Below are 17,239 nucleotides of genomic sequence, written 5' to 3'. Positions count from 1 at the left end.
GGTCTCCGTTGCAGTTATTGCAAGTTGCTGAAGTGTTTTTTGGTTTCTTTGTGTTTTGTGATCCAGCGCATTTTACGCATTTATATGTTTTTGGACAGTACGTTTTAGTATGACAATATTCTTGACATCGTGTACATTGTGGTATATTTCTTTTAATTCAGGGTAATTTTACCCTTATTTTACAATGTTGTATATGCTGTAGTTCAAATATTTCTTTGTTGTTCGTTTGAGGCTCAAGTTCCCCAAAAAATAATGGTAATTATGGTAAATAATGGTTCACGGCTCAATCTGTGTCTGACATTTGTAACGTTCTTTATTTTATGACCCTTTTACTGGAATTCCGCTTTTATTCCATTAATCGAAAATGAGTGATGTAGATCTCGAATAACTGCTCTGTATGCTCGGTCTTCCTTAGGTTGGTATGTATGGTGGTCGATTTTATCCTCTCGTACGTAATGTGTTAGTTTTCTGTAGGATTCACATGACTTTGGTAAAATTTTTACTGTATCGTTTGTTAAGGCTTTAGTAAAGTAAGTTTCTACTACTGCTTGAGCTAAATTATCTATCACTTTATATTAATTCACGCCATATATAAAATTCGAGGGGGTTTTGAGATTGGTGGATCAGTTACGGAGTTTTCCTGTGGAAGTGGCTGAAACCTATTTGGGAGTGTAATTGGAGCTTCTTCTTCTTTTGAATCTTGACGTTTAAGTGTTTTTGAAGTTACACTTCTATACGCGTGTTCGACGTTGGAATTTTGTACGGGAGTGAATCAGCAAAATCATTACATATGTAAGATATAGGTAAGAGAGAGACAAAATTTATATTTTCTCTCTCTTTCTCTCTCGAGAATGTATGACCGAGAACTGTCAATTTTGAAATGCATTACTGATATGTCTAATTGGCAAATTTTTTGCGTGTTTTGTTCATACGCTGGTATATGTGAGTTTGAATCCCGATACGAATTTCCTTTTTTATTTTTAAAATATTTAAAAACCCCATGTTAATCTTATTAAATATATTTAATATACGCAAAAATGCTAAATTTTAAAATAAAATGAAAATTTACAACATAATCAGAGTTGTTGGTTTTTTATTTTTATCTTCCACACACAGTTTTTGAAGTTATACTTCTATACGCACGTTCGACGTTGGAAATTTATACGGGAGTGAATCGGCAAAATCATTACATATTTAAGATAAAGGTAAGAGAAAGACAAAAGATATATTTTCCCTCTCTTTTTCTCTCGAGAATAAAAATGTTCTTTTTGTAAAATATATTTAATATTTATTAATATTATTATTATTTTTTTATTAATGGTATTATCATAGTAAATCAAACATGTGCGTAAGTAAGTTATGTATATTGTCATTTTTAAATACCTACTTATGAATATTGCGTTTTAATTTGTATTGTATTATTATATTGAATTATGTTGCAGTGTATTGTATTTTTATATTAAAAACAAAATAAACAATGAATTTGACTGCAGAATATGTGTAAAAATTTTTTTTGCATTTAACTCCTTTCATACATATATGAAAATAAAAATATACATTTTCATCAAAATATTGATTTGATCCTTTATTTGCTATACTCCTATTACAGGTCAAATGTTGTTTATATACAGAAAACGATGCACCATATACCTATATACCTAATTCTATTTCTCTTTCTGCTCTCTCTTACCTTTAGCATTACATATGTAATGATTATGCAAATTGACTCCCATTTGTAACGGCGAACGCGTGTATAACTTCTACCGGTAGTCCCACTGGACTGATACATCCGTTTTTTTATCTTTTTGTTTGTTATGGGTCTTTATGTTGTTCATCTGACATCGAGTCATATTCATTCTGTGTTTTTGGATGGTTTTTTAAGTTTAAGATAATTTGAGAGTTTAATGTAGAATGAGAAAAGTTGATTTGCTGGGCAACTATTGGCTGTACCTGATATTGTTGTTAATAATTATCAAAAGGTGACATTTGGTTGACTGTTGGTTGATTTGAGCACAATGGTGGATTATTTATTTAAATTACTTGGTAATACATATGTATTAGGTTTGTAGGCTCGCTCTACATTATAGTTGAAAACTGCACTGTTCGGTACTGAAAATCACTTGATCCTGGTTCGTTCCCTGTTGGAAACATTTTCACTTAGAGCTCACTTTTATTTCACATTCACTGGATAAATAAAAATTAATTTATTTACCAATAATCAATTTAAATGTACCAAATCTTGAGAAGATTAATAATTAGTTAGCACATTTACAATATCTTCAGAAACCCCCTAAAAATTAATATTTTTCCGGGAGAATACCAAAATTCACATTAAGTTTGACAGCTGGTGAAAAAAATCAGTATTCTAGATACAACAATTAGGGCTAAAAATATTCCCTGAAAATCTCCAAAAAAAACCAAATTTAAGAAGATTTATATCTGCCTTTCTGATTTTTCATATTATCTACGGCCATGAAAATATTAATAATGGAACGTTTTCAATTTGTCACTCTATAGAACCAATTGTTTATATTATGGAATAAGTATTTGATTTTTAAAATATTTATTTTCCCCCAGATTTTTAAATAATGCTATCTACGCACGTGTGTTTATTTTTCGCTGAATGCATTAAATCGACTCCAGTTTTGTGGACGCTATTTAAAAGATTGATAACAAAAACTGGTTTCCAGTAAAAGAAGTCTTATTCTCATGCCTATATTAAATGGTTAAAGATGTTTATACATTCTGCAAAATGCTAATTTAGATAAAAACAAAATATAACGGTTAGATTATAGTCTTTGACCGTATAATGAATTCATGCTAAATATAGTAATATATAGAAACAATAATTCGTTTCTGCTTTAAAACGAGTCATGTTGTTTATTAGTTTGATAAAATATACAACTTATATTATTCTCATTACTATTTTATCACTGTAATTAACAATTCTAATAAACTTAAAGATGATAGACAGAATTTTCTATATTTTGACTTATTTGTTCAAGTATTGTTATCAGTAATATAATGTCAAAAAAATGTTATCAATAAGAAATAAAATTATAAATAAAACGTAGTGATTTGATAACGATTGTAAAAAAGCTATTAATAGATAAGGGATAGTCACATAAAAAATGCTACAGATGAAAGAAGAAGAGGACAAAATAAAATATTAAGTAAAACTAAGAGTAAAACATTTTCTTAGCAAGAAAGCGTATGAACCTTGAGGAGAAAATATTGAGAATAGAAACCAATTTAAGAAAAGGACAGTAAAAATTGCTTTCAAGAAATAATAAGCAACCGTCGTTTTCTAAATGTAAAGAACAGTTTAAAGAAATGCTAAAATCAGACACCCTAGCGACGAAAAAAAAAACAAGAGAACTAGTCCAGTTACTGTGGCATTTTCCCTTTAAATTTTTTATAACTGCACCTATTTATCTGAAATTTTTACAGTGGGTAGTAAATTACTCAAAAAACAATAGTTATATGGTGCCGATGTGTGCTTCTACCCCTGGGGTGGTTGGCACCCCATCTAGGGGGTTGAACTTTTTACACTTAAAATAACTCCGGGAATTGATAGAGAATTAAATTTTAAACAAAAAATGTCATATAATTTTTTTTCGCTAAATCAATACTTTTTGAGTTATACGCACTTGAAAAAGTAAACTTTTCGCAAAAATAAAACATGTTTTCCAATGATTTTGTACGAATAACTCAAAAACAAAGCGTTTTATTGAAATATCTATAATGAACAAAAATAAAGCTTATGAAAAAACACAGGGATTGTTTTTTTATTAAGTTTTATAAGTACAATACTAAGCGATTTATAATTGTTTGAAGATGACTTTTTATTTTTGGGATACTATACTCGATGCATTTAACATCAAATATCTGATAATGGACATCTTTTTTGATAAAAACTCATACAACACTTTTAAAGAGCCACACAAAATCTTTAAAATGAGCTATGTTAAAAGCCATTTCGATTAAAACAAAGCGAAATACGAAGGAAAGAATTTGAATTACTCTAGCGTTTAAAAAAAACGAGCAGTATAAGTAACACTATTTCGATCAGAATAGAAATTAAACGTATGTTTTCTATAATTCATTTTCTTTTAGTGTTATTTATAAGTTTTAAAAGTTTAGCCTGTTTAAAATACGTATTTTTTGAAAAAATCATGTTTAAATTAAAAAATCTTTTTTTTTTAATTATCTAAAAATTTACATTTTTTCAAAATAAATCTAAAACTATAAGAGATACGTGAAAAATGGTTCTATATCAAAATATAGTTTATTTCTTAACAAAAATTTTGATTTTTTTATTTTTGTTGTAGCTCGAAAAATAATAGAGATATAGCCAATTGAAGTGTGAGATACAGCGGCTGACACACCTGTAATCAGCACTTTGGCCCTTTACTATTTAAAAAAAAAAAGAATTTTATCATATTTTAATCTAGTTAGTCTTATAGCTTTTGAAATTACCTTTAAATTATTTTTTTAATGGACACTGTAGCTTAAAAATTAACGGAGTTATTCAAAAAAAAATTGGAGCATGTTATTTATATTTTGGAGCATCAACTTATTTTCTGTATATATAAATGCTTTATTCAAGTATATTCGAAAAACTGGTAACAGACACACTAACACTCACACAAATATGTATAATATAATACATATATATATATATATATATATATATATATATATATATATATATATATATATATATATATATATATATATATATATATATATATATATATATATATATATATATATGTCATGTATATATTACAAGCAACTCTAAACTGAACATCTGCTTCAGAGAACTAACGAACACAGAGAAGCCACACTCCTTTGAAGTTGCGTGGGCAAGCCGTCAATGAGTGCCAATGACAGGAGTACTTCAGATCTCGAAGACATTTTAGAAGCTGGGAGATACTGTACAATTTTGCAGTATGGCCTTGCCAAAGACACCCACATGAACAAAATGAATAAGCTCGAAAATTATTCATCATTACTTGAACAAATGCGATACGAATCCTTTATTAAAGCCACAACTAAAAATGGTGCAGTTAAATTATCATCTCTTGTGCCAACTGTAACTGCCCTGGATGAGCATAATATCAAAAGAGTTTATTTACAAACTCAGATATGCTTTGAAAACAAAGAGATTGATATAACGGATTGGGGATGGTTCAAGAGTGATGATATTTTACAACCAATAAAAATGAAAAGTTAACCTGCACCAGAACTATTGAAAATGATTTTTTGCAGACTAGGTCTATTTTGCAATGCTGCGTGTGAAACATTCTCTGGCGACAATTGTCAAAACTGTCCTGCAATAGACGAAGAGGTGAAGATATAACACGACGAGAATGACGTTTCAGACAATGAATAATTTGATATATTGTAAATAATTTTTATTTTTTTAAATATATTTTGTATGCTTTCTAATGTAAAGTATTTTCATGCATAATTTTTTACAATAAAAACATCATGAGTATACTTAATTCTTTTATTTAGACATTTACCAAAGGGGAATTTGTTTCGTAAGCATAGAGGTGGTTTTTAAGGGTTGAAAATAAGCAACCAATCAAAAAATATTTTATTGATAAGAAAGGAATTTTTGAATATAAATGTACATTAAAAACTTTTGAAGTTGTTTAAAAAGATTTTTTTATATATTTTGACATAGGGGGTAGTTTTTAAGGGTTGAAGTGTTGCAATCAACCAAAATTATTTTATATAAGCAGAGAATTACATTGTAGATTATATAAATGCACTACAAAAGCATTTGAACCTGTTAAACGATTTTTACAATTATTTTTATTAAAAGGGGTGGTTTTTAAGATTATTTAAGGGTTGAGAATGTACACAATATCCATTATTATAATTGACAATATTTCAATTACTTTATTTAACACGATTTAAATCCATAAAATGCTTTAATATAAGTTTTTTTCATTATTTTCAATAAGTGGTGATTTCACCCCTTAAAAATAAAAAGCTCACCTAGCACATATATAACTTTTGAAGGGGGAGGTAAGATAAGCCTAATTCCAAATTTTTAGCAAAATCGATTCAGTTATAAAAAATTTAGAGGTATTGACCTCTTTTCATCCACAGTGACTGGAGTAAACAGAGAAATAAAATAATTTTACCCCACCGTGATTAGAAGAAATAAAAGAAAAATTGCTGAACTTTGAGAGTCTGGGTAACAATAATGGATAATGGAACAGAAAAAATATGGAAAAATATTTGTTTGTTTTTGCTGCGATTCTTATAGTAAAGAAAAAATACTCACAGAGCTAAAAACAAATTAAAAATCTAAACTGAATACATATACGAAATATTGACAGACAATAAAAACAACCATTTACAAACACAGATAAGCGTGGAATTGAGTCCAAATATATATAAAAAAAAGAAAACACAAAAAAATTCTGAAAATTGAAAGTAAATGAGGTATTACATCTATTTAACTTTAAATACTGGTATTATACTTTAGGAATGTATGTTATCCATATTCATCGTCATATAAAAATGCTAATGTGAAAGACGTATCATTTAATCATGATATTTATATCACGGCAGAGTCGGCAGTGCCGACCTACACATTTATAGATATTATAGATTTTTGTTAATATTTAATTTAATCAGTATTTCGATAATTAATTGTGGCAGGTAATAAGTTGATGTCATTTGTTTCTGTGAAATAAAGAAAATATCTGTAAGACAATAAAGACTAAATTTTATTCATGGTTTTTAAAAGAATTCGTCCAATCTAATCGTTAAGTGATCCCTGCGTAAGACACCTTTCAAATTAATGATCCGAAATCCGAGTCATCCCTCCGCCTGTATGAATTCTTAAAAAGACACGTGTCGATGTTTTGGCAAGCTTATCCCAAGCTTGACGATTTTAATGTAAAAATTAAACGGAATATTAGTCGATGAGCAACTAAAAATACATTTTGCTCCATACGCATTCATTCGCCAAGTACGGCAAATTTTTTGCCCATGCTTGATTTGGATTGACCGCAAACTGTACCTTACGAGCGAGGGATGAAATGTTATTTTGGGATGGATAAGTACTTAAGAACTTAAGTAGTAAAGTGATAGTGAGTGCACAGACTGACTTTTCTGGTATTATATCGATCGATTTTTAATTGAAATGTAAACAAATTCAGGTAAATTAACCTAAACAAGGTGAGCTATAGGAGAAACTGTAAGTATTGATAAATCTGATATTGTAAATTATATTTTGCATTTTATGTTATAAAATGTTTGCAAAATGAGTTTTCATCTATTCCATACAAAGAACAAATTGTTATTAAAAATAAGGGGCGTGTTTTGCCTAAAATATTCCGGCTTATAAATATTAGTGCGGGAGGTAAGGGAAGTAATAGATCATTTTCAGATAATTGGTACAGCAACCGGAAGTGAAATAAAAAACACACTTTTCTGTTGGTCTTGCATTTTATTTTAGACAAATAGGGGCAAACGTCAAAATCTGTGGTGTGAATCTGGTTACGATAATTAAAAGAAATTATGTAGGGCTATACAGAAACATGATATTTCAAAAGATCATACATACAGCCATATTAAATTAGATTTATTTGGAAAACAAAATATACGTGAAAATGCTATTAAACATAATGAAATTGTAAAAGATAATCACGCAGTTTTACGTCGTTTAATTGATATTGAAATTTTCTTAAGTTGTCAGGAATTATCTACCTAACTAAAAAAAAAAATGTTTAAGAAATACGAGTTGGAATTTTCTAATTTACTTTCTGAATCGAAGACATTTAGCGGCGTATCTAAAACAATCCAGAATTTGCTTTTCACTAGAAATAGATGTAACTACCGATATATCATATCATTCACAACTATCAATTGTTGTTCTATACGCGTTATGTGGTAATATTTGAGAGGTTTTTAGGTTTTACAGACGTGAGTAAAAGCCATAAGGTAGAATATACTTTTGGTGTTTTAAAGGACAGATTAAAATTTTTTGATTTCAAAAATAAATTGGTAGGGCAAACTTATAACGGCGCTGACGTGATGTCTGGTGAATTGAGTGGTCTCCAGGCAAAAGTAAAAGCTATTGCACCTCAAGCTTTCTTTTCTCACTGTCATACGCATAGAATGTCGTCTTTTTTGCCAGTTTAAGCGGATTTGCTTCATTTTTTCGAAAAAAAATGCTAATAGCGTGTCTGTCGAGATGGAATTTTAAATCTCGGTTACTTCTCACTGTAGCATATTTTCGTGAACAGCTTTTGGAAGATTTTGATTTTATTATTTAATGCGACGATTTGGTAAGTGATGATAACTCGATCCGTGAAGCAATCGGTTTGAAATCTTTATTAAATGACTACTATTTTAATATACTTTTAAATTTCACTAGGAAACTAAGTTCTTGTAGCTGGTTGTATACCATGTATCACAAACAATTTTATTTCAAATGTTTTAAAAAAGGTATATAATAAAATACCCAAACGGTCTATATCACAAATACATAAATATAAATTTCATCATCAGTGTAACGTTAAATGATATTAATAGTTATTTAACCAACAAGTGTATTATTAAGGGCGATTAACAATTGAGATATTTTAACGCGTGAGCGAAGCGAGCGCGTTAATATTCGAGATTGTTAATCGCCATTTTAATTCACGAGTTCGTTACAAGACTTTTCCGTCGACCGTACTTTTTAGAAATAAAGATATCTTAGTTTAAATATTTATTTACTTAACGATAAACAACAATTTTTTCAGCTTTCATTGACTTTATTTAAAGTTTCCTTAGTGGTAGTTTTATTATAGTAAACATTAATATTCGAAATGGTGCAATTACTGAAATTAAAGGAAGATATTGATAAATGATTATCTGCTGTATAGAATTTTGACAAATTTATATTTAAGTCTTCTTGTTCCTCTGTAAATTCTGTGATAGAAGAAGTTAAATTCTGGTGGAGTTAAATTAAACTCTTCGTCAATATCCATCCTTTGATTTTTCAAATACACAGAATTTTAAACAATAAAGTAAATAATGACATACAATGACATGTAGTACTAACAGCGGCTACTTCATTTTAAATTAATTTTTTAGTTTGAATATAAATAGGTATATGTTTGGTTGCCTACACCACAGGCCACTGCCAATCACAGAGCGTTTAATTAATTTATGCAAGCAATGTATGTTGTGTTGCCTATAATAAAATCGTTCATTAATAGAAAATCATTCATTAATAGAGGTCATTATTAAATGATTTTGAGGGTGTTAAAATTGATCATAAATGGACGGTCGACGGAAATATTATATTATATGTTATTACAAATTAGGATGTTTAAGTTACCGTTGGAATTGGTAACATGGCAACGTATGGCTCTACATAGGTTACATGGTCCTGAGACAAAGTGTCTTCGAGGACCTGTTGATAACAACTCTTGTTATCTGAGTTGTTATCAACAGGTCCTAATCCAGATCTTAAAATAGTATATTACAGTATAAGTATATTGATGTCTTTAAAACATGAGCGACTTTCCTAGCACGACGGTGCAACCGGAGTGTGCTCGAAATAGAGCAAGTGTTTTAAACACCAGATATCCACGAATACTTTACGCTATTTTTTTTATTAGTACACTTTGAAATCATGTATTATTACTACAAAAAAATTTAAACAAGAGCTAATAATGTAAAATGTTTGAATTTGTGATGTACATCAGTAGACCTTCCGTTATTATGAAAATGAGAAAAACAAAAATTAATTTGCAATCTGTCACATTAGATTAATTGTTATTACTGGTTGTATGTTGCTTAAAAGAAGAATGAGAAGAATGTTTCAAACATTATTGGGAGTGCCATTAATGTGCCAAAAAAAACAACTTGTAGAACTATTAAAATTAGTTAAATGTGAAAAAAAATATGTTATCGACAAGCTAGCTGAGAATTATGGCCATAAAGTATTAAGATTACCTCCTTATTATTGTGTTCTGAATCCAGTAGAATTGTTGTGGCCTCAATTAAAAAGTAATGCGATTAAAAATAATAATTCTCCTAAATCATTTTCGACTGTTGTAGATTTAATTAAGACAGAATCTAATAATATGACAGCAGATAATTGGAAAAAATGTATAGAGCATGTCAAAAAACTAGAAATATGAATACTCACAGTTCCAAAACATTATAAATGGAGTAGTTATAGATTTAAACGATTGCGATGATAGTGATACCGATTTAAATGTGAACCTGTAGAAAAGTTTTTCAGCTTTTTTATTTTATGCGCTTATTAGCAGAAGATGAGAACAGAAGATGCAATAAATATAGGAAACAGATGACTGTTAATAAACTAAGTATATGATGTTTAGTAAGACTCCAAAAATCTGCGCATTAAAAATTTTTAAAATTATTACAGATAGCACCAAAAATGTTTTTTTATTGTATGTTGGTAAGCGTTTATTGTAAAGTCTTTCACCTAGACGCAAAAGAGAAAGACATGGCGAATTCTATCTGAAATTGAAGTGTACATACCAATTTTTCTATTATTTCTATATTTGTATCAATCAACAAGACTTAACAACTGTAACAATTAGCACAAAAGAACCATTATCTTGACTTCTGTTAACCCGTGTACATTAACATTCTTCTTCAAGAGATAAAAACAGGAAGTGATACCGGCGGCAATAAATCATTCATAAATTTTCAAGCAAAGGTCAAGTTGAACTGATTGTATAATAAATGGGTAAACAGTGAAACATACTCCAGTTCAGTGGTGTATGATCTTCGCAATCATCCTCCATTTAATAATAAATCGTCCTTTTTTAACACTTGTGTAGACAGTGTGTCATAAACCAAACGTGGTGGCAGAGCGATTGTGCTAGTGCGTGCTTTACTGATAGTTTGTGATAGTTCAGTGCGTTTGAATATTGTATGTGTCGTGTTTAGTGGTCCGTTTGACTGTTCAAAATATTATATGGTATGTATATCAAAGAAAACTATCAAAAACGTTGGAAAGGCTCTGGAAATTTTGCTATTTAAGACAAGTATATAGTCTTCTTATTTTGAGCCATTTTTTAATTAGTATATTTTGGTACATAATGCCAATTGCCGTATTAGAAATGCTTCGATGTTTTAACTGTGAACCCAAAAACTATCTTCAAACTTCAAATTAATAGGAAATATTAAAAAAATAGGAAGTGGTTATTTAATGTACTAAGGACAACTAAAAATGTCTTAGTGTTTTATTTGATTCTGAAATCTCTAGATGATTTGGATGTTGTTTGACTTGGCACAGCCCCAGTGTATTGACAACCATTGCATCCATACTAGTCTCACTTTTTGTTTATATATTATTTGAAACTTCTTTGTCTTTGTTTATATATTAGAAGAAATTTTTAAAATAAATTTTTTATGCGGATTGAAGATTTAAATATAACTAAAATAGTGCTTTTATATCATATACGAGTATAAATATTATTAAAAAAAAATATAGAAAAAATTTAGTTTTTATTGACATGCTATACTATTAATAATGTCAGAGAACAAAAACAGTACAATTCTTAAAAGGAAAAAAAAAGATGTAATTCCAATTACGTTAATTATATATATGTTAATATAAAATATATAAATATATAAATATGTAAATATAAAACATATTTTAGTACAGTTGTGTTTGGGATATTTTGATGGTATGAAATTCATTCTTTAAAATGTTTGTTCGCATAAATAGGTGTTGGAAAAAATACAAATCATTGATTTTGCAAAATTTCCTTAGTTGGGAAATTTGTTTTATCGTTAAAATGCAGTTAAATTATTTTCCTCAAAATTATTTTTATATGCATTGTTAGATTGCAAATCAATTAACTCTAGTTGTAAACTGTAGTCTAGCATTTTTACAATAAAAAATGATAAAGAATTTTTAAACATTAACATATCCATTTCTTTTACATAAAATGAAAGAATGCTACACTACAAGAATACCATTGACTTTTATCACCAGCCACATCTCGATACGCTTACCCTCTATGTTCGTTGATTTTTTCTAAAAGTATATTGGTGCTTTGGAGGATTGCGCAAAAAATTGCAAAGGGTCACATGCTGCACGCGGGCTGCAGTTTGCCGACCCATGACCTAATGTATCGTTCAAACCTGTTCTATCTTAAGAATCTCTCTTCTATATATATATATATATATATATATTTAGGGATTCTACAGTATTCACTGCCTTCCCTCGCTCAACCGTTTCCATCTCTCTCTGTTGTTCCATTCTCCATCGTTTAGTCCTCTCTTATTCATGGCGTCGTCTACTTCGTTCCTCCAGGATTTTCGGGGTTGTCCTCTTTTCCTCCTTCCTATGGGGCTCCATTCGGTTATTCTCTTTATCCATCTGCTGTCGCTAGTTCTTCTTACATGTCCATACCACTTTAGTCTTTTTTGTTCTATATATGTTAGTATGTCTGTTTCTATTGATGTTCTTTGCTTTATTTCGTCATTACTTCTCCTATCCATTCTTGTTACTCTGCAGCATCTTCGCAGGCATTCCATCTCTGTTGCTACTATCTTACTGCTGTTTTTCTTGTTTATGATCCAATTTTCAGCCCCATATGTCATAATACTTCGCACTAATGTTTTATAAATCTGCGTTTTTGTCTTCATATTTAGGTGTCTATCCCACCATACTGAGTTAAGTTGTCGGATTGCTGTTCTTGTTTGTCCTAATCTTTGTGTAATTTCTTCCTCTGTTGTTGCCTTTTTCGTGATTATAAACCCCAGGTATTTGAATTTATCCTTTCCTTTGATTGTTACGTTGTCATCAATCTGTAGATCTTCTATGTCTTCTTCACTTGTAGATGGGTACTCTGTTTTCGCGAGGTTAATATCTAGGCCAGCCTTGGTATATTCTTCTTGTAGTTTCTTCATCATGTAGCTGAGGTCGTCTTGGTCTTGTGCAATCACTGCTTGATCGTCTGCAATCTCTCTTCTAATATTCTCTAATCTCTTATAATATATAGTTTTCTTTTTTATATTAATTATTTTATAATTTCCTTCAGGACATTATTACATTTGGTCACAAAGTAGGAATATTTTCCCAAGATTGCCGTATATCTTAAATAAATAGCTCTATTTCACCATATATTTATTCATGTTTTTAACCCAAATGCCAACTCAGTTCGTTCTTTAAACGTCGTTTTGAAATTTTCCAAATTTTTAACTTGTTTGTTATTACTCAAAAAGACAGGTGCTACTTTCTTTTCTAATAGTAAGCATTGTTTTTAAATGATTTGAGTTTATATCTCATATACCATCAATGTCTTAAAAAATTGGACAAGATATTTTTGATAATGAAATAATCGAATTTTATTGCTATCTTTTGGACAACAGGTCCACTTAACTGTTAACCCTTAACTTGGCGCGCACATAACCGCTGTAAGAAAAATGTTTTTGTTTACTAAATATTATCTTTAGAGGGCTCCATTTTCAGAGTCAATTACATTTTTGTTTCTATTTTAATTTTTTTGGCATTTTATTGACATTGTATCTCATAAGATACTTTGCTAGGCGTACCGTACATTACAATGTATCTCGCAAGACACATTGCCAGGAATACTATAAAACAAGTACTGATGACCAATAGATACATTGCCAGGTTATTAGAAAAATACCTCCGTATCTAGAAAGATACATTGCAAAGATGTTTATTTGTCGTTTGGACCAATATATTAAATAATATTGGATTAAATGGAAATTATCAAATTTTCACAAAATATAATAAAAACATTAAACAAATCTACAATTGTTTCGCTAAAGGTCTTTAGCATTATCAAGACTTTTAGCAAAACAATTGTAGATTTGTTTAATGTTTTTATTACATTTTGTGGAACTGTGTTTTACTTCAGTTATTATGAACAGGTACCATAAAGTAGGGATTTAAACCATAAACATAATATTGTATCATTTAATATCAATCATTTACATTTAAAAATTATCAATAAACTAAAAAGATGATCAAACATTTATTTTTACAGCTTAAATTCAAAACTTTAAATAAAACTTAGAACACTCAAAAAATAAAAGTAAAAAGTAATAATTATAAGTTGTTAAAAAATTAAAAAATTTAGTTATGAAAATCATAAAAACAATTACGGGATTCCACTAAACATAACCTCGCTCTACATTTTGAACAACTCGTAGTTGTTTGTCCTTTGCAACAGTTTCGACATCGTCCTTTGGTTGTAAAAGTTGGAAAGTGTCCAAAAAGATCTTTTCTAACATCTTCTTCAGGTATATTCTGGACGTGAGTACGAATCTTTTTTTTCGGTGTATTAATTCCGTCGGATCTCCTTTTTCTATTTTTAAATAGAAGGGAATCGACAAGTAATATTCTAAATTCCTTTAGACCCATACCATTTTCTTCGTCCTCCAGTAAATTATTATCTCTGCGATATAAAAGCCAAGCGTTGTTGACACATATATCCAGTATTTGGGAAAAAATTGAAAGGTACCACCTGTGGCTTTTAAAAGGTGTTCGATAAAGCGCAACTAGCATATCTGCCAAATCTACGCCACCCATATGTGCATTGTAATGTTTGATAATTGATGGACAGGGTATTTCAATTTTCTTTTTAGCTTCTTTAGAGAATCTTTTAATAGTAGACATAGGATAAGCACTTACATACGAACTGCACACATGAACGGCCTTATTATCAAACCACTTTACAATGCAAGTTCTTTTTTCGTTATCCACTTTCTGCTGAAAAGATCCTCTTCCTTTTTTTTTTAATTCCGCATCTGTTTGAAAACCACAACCTTGTAGACGATCTGCTCTCAATGTTCCAAGAGATAGAATTCCTTTTTCGTGTCTTAAGTAGTGTACTAAACTAGGGGAGCAGAAAAAATTATCAAAATAAACCATGCAACATTCAGGGGTTTTTATTGTTTGGCAGAGAGCTAATACCGTCTTAGCACCCAAACCAAAAGATTTCTCGTCATCAGCGAAATATCTATCTCTGAATGTATCATCCCCTCCGTAAGGTAAAAAATCATATACTATTCCAGATACACCACATCTGACGAATAATTTAAAACCCCATTTCTTAGGCTTTTTTGGCATATATTGCCTTCTACAACCGGCTTTTGTACCCTTGTATGGTACCATCATCTCATCTACCGACATTTTCTTTTCTTCTTCTATTTTTAGACAATTTTTTCTGACCATTTCCATAAACGGCCTAATTTTGAAGTATCTGTCATTATTTAGTTCTTCATTGTTAGTAAAATGTAAATTTCTTCTTAGCTGTTGGTACCGTTTTAACTGCATAATATTTGCTATTTTGTCATATCTCAAATTTCGACTCCAGTAGTCCGTATAAGCTGGCATTTGTGTTATGCCCATAAGTAATTCGATGGCTATAAAATCTTTAATTTCATCTACATTTGTTTCTAATGACTCCTGGTTTAACTGTAGAGAGTACCTATTAGTTTCTGTTGTTAACATTTCTAGAATATCTTTATCCACAAATTTACCAAAATATTCCAACGGAGTGGCAATTTTTCCCGGCATTGTAAAATTCTCAGAAAGCGACTCTACTGGATAATCAAAGCTGTCTTCGGACCAATCAAAGTTGTACGTTTTTATTTTTTTCGGTCCTGTACTCTTCTTAGATTTCTGGCTTCTATCTGGGCTTCTTTGTTTATATGTTAAGTTCAATGGAACGTTGCTTTGACTTACATTCGCTACTTCTTTAGAGGCACGTGTTTCTTCTTCGTTTCCTGACTGTATTTTTTCTTCTTCTTCTTCGATAACTGCACATGGTTCTTCACTATGTAACTGGAGATCAGATAAAACATCAAATTTATTTATTGTCTCTTCAGAACTTTTAACGGTAACAAGGTTGATATAGTTATGAGTGTCCCTTAAATCTGGAATATTTTCCACAATTACCTTCTTAACTGGAATTGAAAAGTCTTCCAATTCCTCCTCTATGTCAGAATCAATATATTTTTGTGGAATCAAAATATTACTACTACTACCTTCATCGTCACTGTCTTCAAGAGTAGTATTTTCTAAAATTGTGAACATTTTTTTTGTTCTCGATGATACTATCTAAAAAGAAAACATTATATAAATATACAATATTTATATAGGTATAATATATATTATACAGCGTGTCTACAAGTTGGGAATGTTGGAATCTAATATCGAACTATATATTTTATTATTATTTTTGTTTACGTTGCTTAGATAAAATATAAACAGTCTTCATGTGACTTGCCGACTACTTCAAAAAATAAATTTTATGGATTCACAGAACCCGTACGTATTCGTCGTCGGTGACACAATATGAATGCTTGCGAACTGCGAAGTGTGTTTTGTCATGTTTTGATATTTCCGTCTGTTAATACTTTTTTTTGTTCAATAAATATTTTTAATTTCTTTGTACAATATTATAATAATTCGGTTCGCTTAAAATAAATAATGCATATCTCTTTTGTATTATACCTTTTATCTTATATTTTTAAAAGAAAACATGAAAAAAAAATTTAACATTAATTTTACTAAAAAATATGCTATTCATCATAAAAAGTTCTGTATGGCCTAAGTCTAAAACCTAAGACTCAACCATTATATTAACTTTTATTAATTTTATACGAGGTATGTCAAAAAATATGGATTTTGCTTAAGGGTGAAGTAAGTACCTTTATTTGTCTCAATATCGAAAATGCTTATTATGAAAAGTTGTTTGTAAAAACTATGATCAAATATGCAATTAAACGCTTCTAATTGAAAAAAAATTTTTGGATACCCATCATCGTTTATTTTAATTATTACACATGATAACTCTTTTATTATTAAAAAACATACAGAAGTTAAAACACTTCACAATTGTATTTTGGTATAAAAACATATAGTTAAAACTATATATATATATATATATATATATATATATATATATATATATATATTAATATGATATTGTTATTTTGAAATATGATAAAACAATAATTAAATTAATTATGATCCAATTAGCTAATTAAAACAAAGAAAAAATATTTAATGAATTTTATTACGAATATGTAAATAAATTTTATTAACGACGCCAATTTCATAATTCATATGTTTTCAATTCTCCAAAAATGCCAACACATTCCAATTCCAAAAATCGCTGTTCTCGAATTGAGGACCGCTACCTAAACAGCCAAAATAAGTGCACAGAATTACGGACCGAACGAGATTTTA

General features: G+C 29.5%; 1 protein-coding gene across 5 annotated transcripts in view; it reads left to right on the top strand.

The window, feature by feature from the left end:
* LOC140441595 (diuretic hormone receptor-like) overlaps positions 1-17,239 on the top strand; it is an 890,067-nt gene that overhangs the window by 492,822 nt on the left and 380,006 nt on the right. For 2 of the 5 annotated variants that reach the window (XM_072532428.1, XM_072532432.1), the window contains exon 1: positions 10,754-10,978. The exons of the other annotated variants lie outside the window; for them this stretch is intronic. The gene's annotated coding sequence lies outside the window, so the exon portion shown is untranslated. Of the gene's footprint in view, positions 1-10,753; positions 10,979-17,239 lie in introns of those variants that run through there. 5 annotated transcript variants of the gene reach the window in all.

Source organism: Diabrotica undecimpunctata, chromosome 5 (genome assembly GCF_040954645.1).
Source record: "Diabrotica undecimpunctata isolate CICGRU chromosome 5, icDiaUnde3, whole genome shotgun sequence".
NCBI classification, from domain to species: Eukaryota; Metazoa; Arthropoda; class Insecta; order Coleoptera; family Chrysomelidae; genus Diabrotica; species Diabrotica undecimpunctata.
This window is presented reverse-complemented; position numbering and strand designations above follow the sequence as displayed.